The sequence below is a fragment of the Xyrauchen texanus genome, chromosome 32 (genome assembly GCF_025860055.1).
Source record: "Xyrauchen texanus isolate HMW12.3.18 chromosome 32, RBS_HiC_50CHRs, whole genome shotgun sequence".
Taxonomy (NCBI): Eukaryota; Metazoa; Chordata; class Actinopteri; order Cypriniformes; family Catostomidae; genus Xyrauchen; species Xyrauchen texanus.
The window spans coordinates 14,350,505-14,364,948 of record NC_068307.1 but is presented as its reverse complement, the minus strand read 5'-3'; positions in this window follow the sequence as shown (position 1 = coordinate 14,364,948).

The window sequence follows — 14,444 nt, the reverse complement described above, 5'->3', positions numbered from 1 at the left end:
AATGCTTTTGTTGAGCAGGCTGTGCATGGAGCAGTTTTTGGCGTTACAGCCTGACCTTCACATGGTTACATGTGGAATCATTTTGACTGGTCCAATAATCCTGTGGCTGGTGTATTGCTTCAGGGTGCAAGATCACACACTTTATAGCAACCATTATTTGCAGATAAAAAAGGCACTAACCTTTATCAAACCCCATGTGACACTTAAAATATGCTGCTTACAAACGTGTACGATGGTAATCTCGGCCTTGGCCCCTCACAAAGTGTACTTTTAAACTTTATAGTTGGAAAATCATTACATCACTTTAAAATATGATGGGACAATGTCAAATAAAGGAACTAAAGGAATTGTACACGTTAATAAACAAAGTGTCTGTGATATCTTCTTGGCTTGAACAAGCATTATCATGGCCACAGGAAATATGTCATGTCATACCAGAGCAAGATTATTATTGACCTACTTTTATGATCATGGCCAGAACTGGAAAGTTTGCTTATGCAACATTGATACCAACATGCAAATGCTACTGAACTGGGACACAATTGCCAAAGAACAAAAGCTAGACCTTTAATCAGTATTTTTTTTCTTACATTACTTCATGACAGCTTTTTTCACATTAGCCCATTTCATACATGCAATCTGGTAAATTGCAGTAAAATTGTTGTATTACATTTACTGGTAAATATACCACATCTGCTATTCATACAACCAACGGTTTCCATCTTTTTCCATTTTGCTAGCATTCACGCATCAGCACTGAAATGCCTTTAAACTCTAAAATGTAGTTAGTTATTTTATCAGTCGACAAATATCTTCATCCACTTGGATGAAGAGAAGCACTTTTAGGCTAGATTACACTACACCACTTCTAAAATAAGAACCGAGTCTAAAAATATACATTTTCACACACTTACAGACTAATTAAATGGCTAAAGACCAAAACTGAGTATTACACACTAAACGACTGAGGATCATTCCAGCTTTCAAGTCGATCCGATCAAGAACTCAGTTTGAAACACATTCTAGGATACGGATGACCAATGTAAACAAACATGGATGTACGGGAGCACTGCCGTTAATGTTGCTTCTCTTTTCCGAGTCTTAAAAAAATGGGTCAAATGCATTTGGGTGCAGTCTTGGGAGGAAAGACTGATACTGCGGCACGAGTTGGAGGTGTCATTGAAATGTTTTCTTCACTTTGAGCACTTGTTCGCCATCTCCATTTCTTCACGGTCCAGTGTTATGCCGCGCACGGTCGATTTTCATTAGCTACTTCCTATATGACCTAAGATTTTAGTCAAGGAACATCATACAGTATGATATTTTATGTATAGCCATAATTGTATGTAATCTTAATACAAGAATTAGAATTAAAATGTAATGTTACACTACTTTTTAATTGGACTACACCCAACACTGCTTTCAAGTGTTCACAACTTCTCATTTAGGGAAAGAGCAACTGTTAAATTTACCAGTATTTTCAAACGTGTTGTGTACACGCATAACCTGTAATCTGAAAATTGCAGTTAATTTTCTGGAAAAGGCTACATGTGTTAAAGAGACGAATAAAACAGGAGACCTATTTCATGTTTTGCACATGTCGACTGCTGTACACCAATATTGGGAAAATGGGGTAAAACAGGACTGTGAAACAGGATTATCAACAGAAATTTTAACCTTATAAATTAACATTATTTATAGATCATGTGGTGGCATTTCATAGTAAACAACCAAGTTTCCATATTAAACATGTATGAGAACTACAATGGAAGGGTAATGTTTTTGAAAAGATTTTGATATACTGGATATATTAGTACAAGTGATCTGTTGTCTATCATGGACAACATCTCCCACCCCCTCCATGACATGCTTGTTGGAATGGAGAGCACGTTTAGCAATGGACTGATCCAGCCAAGGTGCAACAGGGAGCGCTACAGAGGGTCATTTGTGCCCGCTGCAGTAAAACTTTACAATACATCTACTATGTGCATGGGGAGAGGAGTTATTGACCTTCTGTGGAACTAGGCCTGAATCCACAATTTAGTTTTATTTATACACAAATATTTCCTTTGTATACAACTGTTCTATTTACATATTATATGCATTTTAATGCAAGGAAGAGGACACCAATGTATCTAAATATGTGCAATATATACCTTTGTTGTGTGTATACTCTTTTTAAAGGTATTTATTGTAATGTATGCTGTAAAGATCTTATTTGTTGCCATGTATTTTGTAGTGTACTGTGACAAATTCATACTATGTATTTTTTGAGCCAATAATCTTTCCGCTATAGGCAGATCATTTAGTATTATACAAGATATTTCCACATAATTCAAAGTTGACGTTTAGATGAGACATTTTATATTTTCTATATTCATAATTCTAAGATGCATTTGAGTATGCAAGTTAAATATTACATTGTCAACAAATTGTTAATCAACAAAACCTACCTACCTACCTACCTCCCTACCCTAAACCTTAAACCTAACACTTAACCGATAGTGTCATAAAAAGTAACAGGGTGGTTACTGAGATTAGGCGAATAGTATTCAACTGGCAATGTGATTCTAACATGGCAGCCCCCATGTGGGAGACCTTCTCTATGTAGAATAAAATAGCAAACTAGGGATGTCCCAATACCAATACTGGTATCAGAATGGGTCAGATACCCGCACTCTTGTACTCATGCTCATAAAAATGCTCAGAGACCAAAAACAGATACCATCTTAAGTAGTAAAAGTAATTCTGTTAACATTCAGTTCACAAATTAAAATCATGTTATGTCCTAGTTTTATTAAAAATGTACTCATTGTAATGTGATTCTATGTGAAGAATTGTGCCTCAGAATCATGCAAAATCTTTTCAGCGGTGTCATGGACCAGTAACTGCACAGAAACCAGTCTAGTTTCTTCGTTGCCATAAGGGTTTCTCCAACAAAATCACATTGAACACTCTGAAATCCTCCTCAAGTGAGCGCTCCATTTTCCCTGTCAACATGAATAGTTCATCTGTAGTGTCTTATCTTCTTTGAGATCATAAATTCAGCAGAGACAGTCCACCTTTATGCCAGCAGAATCTTTCAAACAGACATGAAGGAGTCTAATAGAGAGTATTGGGAAGAGGTTTGTTCCAGACGCTGTAGCCTGTGCAAAGCCGAGGGCAGACATAGCCCCTGGAATGTGATTTAACATGGCTCATTTCTGCTGGTCCAGTGTAGACACACATGGTCAACAGAATTCCAATCAATTAGGCACAGTGGGGCTCAACATTCCAGTCTTTTGGGGTTGTTTTCTCACTCCAGCAGCTAGCAGGGGAGTCTTATCCTCTCAACCCTGCCAGAGCCAGAAACGCCAATATATCAAGAGGTCCCTGAACAGAGTCTCTGGAGCACCTGTTATAAGATATACACATTTAATTCTGTGAAAGCCAGACCTTCTATTTAATTTTTTTTTTCTGTGAGGCTATAATGCTGAGATGTTCGCCCGCCTCTTTGATCTAATTGCTAATTGCTCTTCAAAGCACATTTCAAAGAACATGAGACTGGGTCGGCCAAATCTGGACAAGGAAGTGTGACAGTGTGCATTAAAAAGCATGTGAAAAGCAGTGAAATGAAATTAGACATCACATGCATTTGCAGATGTATAAAAGAAAGGATGCTCTTCTTTCGTTCTTTATTTCTTTCTTTCTTAAAATTAATACTTCAGCTTTAATAACTTTCAAATAAAATGTGTAATTTCTTCTCCCTGAAAATACTTTATTCTATTCGAGATAGGTAACAACTATAAGAAAACAACTATCAGCCATCCATAGGTTAATTGCCCCAAAAAGTGTAAACACTATGGCTCTGTGGCATTATCAAAACATTGCTCTGGCTGTCCCAACCAGTGGTGTGAGTTTGGGGCGGGACTATTTGTGCAAACAATGACTGACAGGGGAGTGGCCAGGAAACCTTCTTGAAAACAATTATTTTAGCCAATGAGTTTGATTGTCAAGAATCCCACCTTTGTTGTTCCTCCTGCTCACCACCAGAGGTATCCATCACCTGGGGATTGACTTTAAATCTCTGGACTCCATTTCCCATAATCCCTGTACCTGTCAAAGATTACCTGTTCACCTGTTTCCAATCCACTCAGCTATTTATGTCTCACACTCACTCACTGTGTTTTTTGCATTTTACCTGTATATAATCCTGGACTGTTCACCCTGTTCTGCCTACTATTACTACCTTGTCTACCTAGATATAACCTGTGATTGTCTGCTGCCTGCCCTGACTTCTTGCCTGTTTATTGTATACCTTTCTGGATTACATTGGATATTACTGATTCTGGTGATTGACCCCTGCCTGTCTCTATTAATACATTAATTGTTATTAAAAGCTGCATATCGATCTCAACTCCGCTTACTCATCATTACATGATGCTAGTGGCTCAGAAAGAACATGCATGAACATGCATGACTCTTAAACAGTAATGACAAGCAATGTGTCCTCCACATGGTAATTGCAGAATGATTTCTATACTAAAGTTACTCATCAACGACGTAACAGACTTTCTCAGTTTGTGCATTAAAAACTGTCACTATACCTTGTGTCCCAAAGCAACATTCATTAGTTAAAAAAATCCAGGAAGTCATTATCAATGACAAGGTGCAGTGGGGAGACACTTTTGAATCACTGGGCTGCAGTTACTTATCAATAGTTAGAGACTTCTTAGCTAGAGGCCTTTATCCAATTGAGTATGTTAAAATGGGCTGTTATAATCGAGCTACTGTGAGTTTTGTGTAGTATAGCTATAGTGCTCATCGCTCTGTCTAAGTATACTTTTTTATCCCCTTTTCTCCCAATTTGTAATGCCCAATTCCAACTACTTAGTAGGTCCTCATGGTGGTGTGGTTACTCACAATCGGGGTGGCGGTTGCCTCCGCTTCTGAGCCAGTCAATCTGCGGAGACTAACTGTGACCACGAGGCAGTTACCCCATGTGACTCTACCCTTATTAGCACTCCCAATACTCGCTGAGCTACCCAGGCCCCTGTCCAAGTATACTTGAACCATGTGTAATCGAATAGCTAAAGGAAGGACTTCAGGTACATCATTTAAGCACATTGAAGAAGTCAGCTAACTAGCTTCTTAACAGTGAGATGCACACAACAAAATGGAAGACTTTACAGCCATATGCATTTCTTAAATTGTATATGCATTGATTTTGGTGCAGATCAAATGTATGTTATCTTTTGTGCTATGGTGATTTCTAAAGGCAGAAGACAATGTTATTTGCTCCTGAATTGTTTAACTGTATGAGCTCTGCTTTGCATTACTTAGCTTGTTTAATGTATAAGGATATTATCCATATAAACTCAGTGTAAAGCATGATAATAATATTTAGACTGTGAAAAGATGTCATGAATAAATAGACAATTAAGAAAATATAGGCTATGGTTTGTCTATATTTTTCTAGCACTTTGTCTATATTTTCCTTTGTTGTCTGTTTACTTGAACAGTTCTGCAACTGTCACTGAAACTGTCATTTGCTTCAAGCTGCATATTCTATAAATATCATGATTTTTGCCTTATTCTATGAATGGAATCCACATGAGATAAGTAAAGGTTGTTATAACCACTTAATGATAATGGAAAGTAAGATATATGCTAAATGTTTTAATGTTAACATTCTGCATTCATGGCACTGATGCTAATGCGGATGCTAGAATCCCTTGGGTATAGTATGAACCTGTTACCCTCTTTTATTGTGGTTTATGACAGAATTTGTCTGCCTTACAAAAATCATGAGTTCTGGCAAACTTTCTGCAGATTTGCCACAAATTCACCACTCATTATTTTCATAGGCAAATGAGCTTTGTGGAAAAATCTTCAATGTTGCCAAAGATTTGCTGTAGTTTCACCACTACAGATGAAGAGCTGCAAACATCTGGCAAACATTTGCGGTGAATCGCAAGCTCATTTACATGTGAAAATGATTGGGAAGCTTGCAGCAAGTTTGTCAGAACTCTAGTTTTTTGTAAGGGTTGTCAATGGGCAGAATACAGACAAAAGAATAATAATCAGATGCAAATCAGTGTGTCACAGGAATGGCTTACAGACTGCTGATCCGTCCAAAAATGTAAATATCTAGCATCATGACACTTTTGTATTGTCGTTGTTGCTATCCTTCTTCTCTGCTTTGTGTTGCGTCCCACTTCCAGGTTAAGTACACATCGCATGGGTCAAATACATCTCTGTTAGGGTTAGCATGTGCATAACACTGAGGCCAATTGTGGTCTGATTAACGTGTATACATGCTGGCAAAGACGAGTAACAATCGCATTATCAAGGTTGATTTTATGAAAACTGGGCTGGTACAATTTCAGTCAGACTTCAGTGTTTACATGGCATTTTACGAAGACAAATTATAGCTTTAGTCTGACTAAAATAAATCATTTAAAGTGCATGTAAAGGCACACATAGCCTTCATTACATCCACGTGTGCAACCTAGATGTGTCAATACAAATATTGCATACTAATTGGAGAGTATTGGAGATGTCATTACTGATCCTTCTGGCAAATGGGTACTTGCCCACACTATCTCAATATGTCATACTGATTACAAATCATGTATTCAATGTTTCCCATAAAAATGACAGATTTCCAAATTAAGTTCTGGGATAGGATTATATTAAAGAGTCAAGCTATCCGATAATATTTTGTCTAAATTGTCGGACTGTCCAGAAATACTCAGAAAGTCACTTCAGGATTGACATTTTTAATTTCCCCAATCCATGAATCAACACGAAGAAACAGGCCAGTTACACAGTTACACTTATGCAATGCAAAGTTAGAAATTTGGAAGATCCAGGCCATTTGGCAGAAAGTTGCCAAAACAGGGGAACCTTGGGGGATTTTTAATTTGGTGGAATGGGGATGCCATTGATTTGTGAATTAGATTGCATGACCCTGTTGAAAAGACCAGCATAGTTGCTCACTATGATGTGTTGCTGTCCCCACAAGGCTTCTTCACTAGCTTAACCTGCAAGACTATCTTGCTCCACCAGCTTGATCATTACTAACCAGCATAAATCAGCATGGACCAGCATGGAAATTCATGCTGGTGTTTTCAGCTGGAGAAGCCCTGTCTAAAGCACCAAGCATGGCTACATGAACCCATTCAAAGCTATCAAATGGTTTATTGCGATTATGCAAAACGCTATCTGTACTGATGAGGCATTGAGGGGCAAAAAGCAGCCATGGGGCTGGGGAAGCATTATGCATGTGGAGGGGGGAGGTGAAGGGGAACACTATTCTTCCTAAACTCATCATCCTTGAAGTGGGCAGGAGGGGTTAGCCGCCCTCCTTGTCTATCACTGAGGAGATGGAGGTTAAAGATTCAAAAGAAGCACTCTGCTTGCAGGCTTCCAGCACTGGCCATAATGAGGTGAGACTACATCTGGTGTGTGTGTGTGTGTGTGTGCTGTGCTAGTTTATGGTGTTCTGTACATATTGATTAACCTATCATGAAAAGTAGGTCGATTTAAAAACATCAAATGTCTGTATTGTGTTTTGAATACTCTGTATGTACTCTGTACTCTGTATCGACCCTCTCGACTGTATTCAACAATTAAAACCATACAACAATTTAAATTAATTGTCTTATTTTGTTTTTTATTTCTAACAAATTAAATGAACTTGAGGTTTACATTTTTTAAGTTTAATAAATAAAATAATAATAATAATAATAATAATAATAATAATAATAATAATAATAATAATAATAATATTTCTTATAGAGTTTTATGCCATATTTTCTACCTTTTTTGTGGAAGGTGCCATCTGAATTGTGCATTTTGATGGTTTGTGTAAATTTAAAGTGAAAAAGGCAACAAGTTCGACTATAAATAACAGTATATTAACAACAGGAAATCAAGAAAAAATTGTATGTTTCTGCCCAGTGCTGCATTTAACTGCATCTGGCTCCATATTAATAATGATACAGTTTGAGGCCAAGTTATTCGATCACACTGTCATTCATTTTTCATTAAGCCTGTCTGGCAGCTCACACAAAATATTTACCGCAACAGTGACCATGGCACCCTGGGTTTAAAATGAAGCATTTATATTACAGCACACACGTTCAGTTAGCTGCAGAGTAAGCTACATGGTAGGCTGGTAATTTCATGGCTGAAAGATTCAGACTACTTGCTGTTTGCATACTTGGGTTTGGAGGGCGCAAAAAGATTGCGAAGACGTCAGTGAAGTCGGAGGAAACCTCAGACAGAAATATGAATACATAATCTGAATTCTGCAGTGTGAATTCACTGGAACATAATAATTTTTAGCTTAACATGTCGTAGTCAGCGCAGTTACATAAAGTTCCCTTTAACTGTGATGGGACACGACGAAATATCCACAGATGCCATTTCTGCGCTGACCTAGTTAAGCAGGATCTGAGAGAGTGTGAGCTCCCATGTGGCAGCTCAATTAAAAATCATCCTACAACTACATTCCTTCCAAGGCTGCAAATTTTCATGTGTTAAAGACAGCTTGTGGAAAGACTGTTAAGAGAATGAGAGAGCTATAAACAATTTTTCAGATATTAATGTAAAATAAAAATTACATATTTCAAAACTTATAGTTCCAACCCTGAATTCTGATTGAGCTGTTGACTTCGTTCTGCATTGTGCCAAAGAACACCACTTACCCGAGGTAAAATCACTGTAACTCATTGCCTCTCATGGCTTATTGCTTGACTCTAAAAAACTGATGCCACTGAATAAAAAACTATGAGAATATATAAAACTATTGATTTGGTGGCCTGGGTAGCTCAGCGAGAAAAGACTTTGAATACCATCACTGGAGTCATGAGTTTGAATCCATGACATGCTGGGTGACTCCAGCCAGGTCTCCGAAGTAACCAAATTGGCCCGGTTGCTAGGGAGGGTAGAGTCACATGGGGAAACCTCCTCATGGTCACTATAATGCGGTTCTCGCTCTCAGTGTGGTACGCACTATGTCCCCGCGGTAACGTGCTCAACAAGCCATGAGATGTGGTGTCAACTGAGATTTGTCCTCCACCACCCGGATTGAGGCGAGTCACTACGCCACCACGAGGACTCCAAAATGGGGAGAAAAGGGAGGGGGAAAAAAATATTGATTTGAGGTTGTTGTTTCTAAGTATAAAAACAAAAAAATGATGTTTATTGCAAAATATCCAGATATGTACAAATATATAAGAAGGTTGAAGGGAGACCAACTCATTCATCATTCACAGTGCGTCATGGGAGTGCGCAGTTGCTCTGAGGCACGTTTAAGTAGTTCGCAAATTAATGTAATCCTGCAGTGAGGATAGTGTAAACATATGTGGCTTGCTGTCCCTGGCAGAGGGCTCAAGACTCGAGACTTGACCTGAGTTGGAAACCCTTCCTGACTGGATTAGGACTGATGGAATAGATAGGAGGAGGTGGTGGGATGCCGGAAACTCTCAATGCTACGTAGAGGTAAGCAGCTGTTTATATACTCTTACTCTGGCTGAATGATTGGTTGGATAAAATGAACTTGCTCCTCACAAACTTGGTTAATAAAACATAATTTAAGTAGTTCACAAGTTAATGTAATCCTGCAGTGAGGATATCATAAACATATATGGCTTGCTGTCCCTGGCAGAGGGCTCGAGGCTCAATCTGAGCTCAAATACCCTCTAAAAGAAGCCAAAATATGGAACATCAAGTCAACTGGCATCATAGGCTCATGAGGCACGGAAGTGATATGTTGGAAGGAATAAGAGGAACTGATTGATTTTAATGACAACACCCCCCACCAAAAGAATAGAACCTGAAACAATCTATTGTCTCCAAGCCTTGTGTGCCTAATGGACAGAGGTGCCAAAGAAGATAGAACAAACGGAGCCGCTTGCAGGGGAAGCCTCAGCTAGGGTCCGCTTGGGGGGTAAGGAAACCAATAGGTGCAGAATAGGGAGGAATTGGAGTGAAATTAGGCTGAAACACTGAAAGACTGTGCGGTTACGGCCGCATAGAAATGAGCTCTATGGAGAGTTGTTGTAATTGTTACTGGAGGGCTTCACCACACCTTAAACTCTGTAATGGAGTGGAATCCTTGTCCTAGTGTGCTAGCGATTGGAAGGGCTGGATGGGAGTTGGCAGATTGAAAATGAAAATAAATGCCCTTGTTAGAGGCAACATCAGGGTACATGCTTGCATGTGCGTTTGTGATATGAATGGGCAGAATCCTTATGCGTTGGACCTGGGAGAAAGTGCGATTCATGTGAGAATATTTTAGCTGTATTATACTGAGCTTGCTCGGAGCTGCGAGCGGCTGAATACGTAGGCGTGGGCCCTCATGGCATATGACTGTAGGACACTAAATTCTTGTGGAGGTGATATATGATGCATTTAAGGAAACTCCCTATGCAAAAAGGGCTGAATCCTCGAGCATGGGATCACAATATGTTAACAGGAAGAGCCTGTGTTTTCATGTGAACATTTCACACTGCATATAAGCAGGATCTCACTCTGCAGTATGAATGAGTTGAGTCGTCAAGCACGGCTTTCTATGTGAGGGCGAATAGTAGGCGATATTTGACTGAAATTGATTGATGTGGAGATGCCAGCTTGTAGTGGACTGTTTAGGGATAACCTAAGGCAGCCAATTGTCAATCACTAGGTGGTGATGGTTTGTTTAGTATGAGTGGTATAGTATGGGTTATGGAGGCATGGGGGCTGAGATACATGGTCTGAAAGACATGCCGAGGTTGTGGCACATGTGTTTGAGCTGTTTGCCGTGTATTTGGACTTTGTCGTATGGCCCTAAAGACAAAGCGGTTGTGGTGCTTGAACAGCGTATTTGCGCTGTTTGCAGTACAGTAGGAGGTTTGTTCACACAGCCTGAAAGATGCCTCAGTTGAGCCGCTTGGACAGTGCATGCGCAGTTTGCGGTGTAGTGGAAGTCTGTTTTATCTTGAGGAGGGATTTGGGATGAAGTTTGCTTGTGGAGGCAGCCTCGTTCACGGAAAAGTTCCGGAGTAGGAGAGATTAAAATGGTAGAAGGGAGGGGGATAAAGTAAAGAGGGGAAGGTATCTGGAGCAGGGTTCTCCAGCTGAGGTAGCCTCATGTGGGAATCCGCTCTAGAGGCCCATGGATAGGAAGGGGTAGAGGAAAGGATGTTGACAGAGAGAATTGGTTGCGTGGAAAAAACGGCTTCTGGAACATATTTAAGGCAATGTCAGGATACGTGCTTGCATGGGCATTTGTGATATGAATGGGCTGAATCCTTGGGCATGGGACTGCACAGCATTCAAAAGGAGAGCAAATGATTAGTGTGTGAATGTTTATGCTGAATTTTACTGAGCTCGCTCGAAGCTGCGAGCAGCTGGATCCACAGGCGTGTGCCTGCACAGCATTTGATGGTAGGATGAGTGGGATGAAACCTCGAGCACGGACTCACGCAGAGTTTACCAGGAAGTGCCCATGTTTTCGTGCAAATGAGCAAGAGCTCACTCTGAGGTACTAATGGGTTGAGCACGGCATTTGACGTGAGGGCGTATGGTAGGCTATGTTCAAATTAAATTGATGCAGAGATGCAGGCTTATGGTGAACTGTTTAGGGAACACCTGAGACAGCCTGATAATTGTCAGTTGCTAGGTGCGTGATGGTTAATTTGGTATGAGGAGTTGTTTCACATGTATACAGAGCCAAAGCAGCCAGTTTGCTGAAGCACCTTCACACAGTCGGCTGCTCAGGGTGGGAAATTTATACAAGAGAACATATGGGCAGTCGTAGGGAGCTGTTTCACATGCATACAGAGCAGAAGCAGCCAGTTTGTGGAAGCAGCTTCACGCAGTCAGCCGCTCCGTGTGGGAAATTTAGACAAGAGTACATATGAACAGTCATAGAGAGCTGTTTCGCATGTATTCAGCGCTGAAGTAGCTGGATTGTGGAAGCAACTTCATGCAAAACAGACCACTCCGGGTGGAAATTTTAAATTAGAGCACATGAACAGTCGTCGAGAGCTGTTTCACATGTGCACAGAGCCGAAGCAGCCATTTTGCGGAAGCTGCATAATGCAGTCAGCCGCTCCGGGAGGGAAATTTAGATAAGAGAACATATGAGCAGTCGTAGAGAGCGGATTCACATGTATACAGCGCCGAAGAAGCTGGTTTGCGGAAGCAGCTTCACGCAATGATCTACTCCGGTGAATAGAGATTAGGAGGAAAGAGAGAGTAAAAGTGGGCGATGGACGGGGATGAATGCTGGAAACTCTCAATGCTACTTAGAGGTAAGCAGCTGTTTATATACTCTTACTCTGGCTGTGTTATCTGTTGGATTAAATTAACTTGCTCCTCCCGAACTTTGTTAATAAAACACCATTTTGAGTGTTTCGTTGGCTGTGGTTCTCTGATTGGTGAATCTTTCTTTGCTGTACCATGAGTAATGTAGATGTTTACCATGTACTCCGTTATCAAACGTGATTTTTAAACAGTGAAGCTGAGATAGCGCAGACGGATGGCTTCAACGGAAGCATATACCATCGATGAACAGCTCATCTGTCTATAAAGTTTGATAAGTTATCATTGAAAACCAACTAGTCTATGGGATAAATTAATGGTATTTTTACTTCTAGAACTAGACTGTTGCACTCTATTAGGGAAGGGTCTTGATGGTCAACTAGTGACTCTAACTATTTCTCTCTGACAACATTCTGTGCCTTAACAATTTGACAGTTTAGACTGCCACTACAGCAATACCCATTAAAATGGACTGCTTTGGGTGCTGTTTTTGAGCGTTCCGCTATGAGTGCTATGTGTTGTGTAAGATGCTGTGTCAAGTTAAAAATAGTCTTGAGATCACTGCATTCCACTCCTTTGCACTCTGTCTAGCTGTTTTTAAATGCAAGAACGTATCCTAAGAAACTCATCCAATCAGGGTCAGATGGAGTGACAATCCATAAAAGCTATCTCTTCCATGTTAATTTGAGTATACTCGTCTTAGCCAGCCACTACTGTTACAAGCCATGGACATGGTGTTGATGTTTGCACTTACAATTCAGAAGTGTGAATTATTTTTACTTCGGCAAATAGAAAACATATTGAAAAAGGAAGTCACATCAACTGTTTAAAATCTTCAGCTCTACAGGCTTATGTAGGCTAATAAAGCTAATACAGTGGGGAAAAAGGCGGCTACAAATCTGCCCAAAAATAATTGGTATCCCTTGTTCATTATGTTGTTGTAAAATTCTTCTCTTGTGTCTCACAAAAAAAGGCAAACAGGTTTGAAACGACATGAGGGTGAGCAATAAATAATAAACAATGACAGATTTTTCATTTCTTGGGTGAACTATTCCTTTAAATGGTGACCTCAGTCATCTCTGTATCCTCCAAATGGTAACAACAATCACATTTAAGCTCACTTGCAGCTCTCAAAAAACAACAACATGACAAAAATCGAAATATTCCATATGTCAAATTGTGGCAGTTCCAACTCTTAGGAGGAAGTCTTGTCTAAAGCGTGTGTACCACGTCCAGATCCCAGTGTGCTTTTTTCATGTTGATTTATATCACCCCGAGAGGAACTGGGTGTCACTTATCTTGCGAGTGTGAAGAAGATGAGATTGTGAAGATACAAAGAACCCCAGCTTAGCTGTGAGACAAAAGCATCAAATATAAACTGACAATCTTTCACATGTCTTTAATGTCTCCAAACATTATCTCCAGCAAGCTGCAAAGCTACAGACAAAAGCAAAATTTTCAAGTGTAAAAGGAATGTTTCATCCCGCAAAATAATAATTCTTTCATAATCTCTTTTTCGTTTTAAACCTATGTGACTTTTTTCTTTAAGGTACACTTTTGCATTTCATGAAAAAATAAAAGTTATACGAGTTTGAAACATGGGGTGAGTCAATGATTACAGAATTTTAATTATTGGCTAAAATATTCCTTTAATAGTTAGGACCAAAAAAAAAAAAAAAAAAAAAAAAACAAGCCAACCTAAACAAACACAGACAAATCACTATAATATTGTAAGTGTCCAGAGCTGAATCAGAAACTCTCCCTTGTATACTGTCAGTTAGGGTCTTGACTTCTCCCCTAAAACACCATGCATGGAAGAACATTGTGTGACCTCAAAAGCAGGGATGATTCTGTTTCATCTGCAGGCATTTGTATGAATTATAAATGTCTCATCTGCTCCAGAGGAAAGATCCAAAACTGGATAAAAATACCCTACTAGTCTCAAGTTGCGTGCAGAGAAAAACAAAAGAAAAAAATATTGTGTATGCTGTCATAATTGACTATAGAAAAAGACTTGCAGATTGGGCTTCTAGATAGTGTGTGCATTTACGGTATTTGCTGGCTTTTATCAAAGAGGTGGTGTGTCAGTGGTCAGAGGGCAGTGCTGAACCCATATACTGTATGTCACAATTCTGTAATAGCAAAGAGAT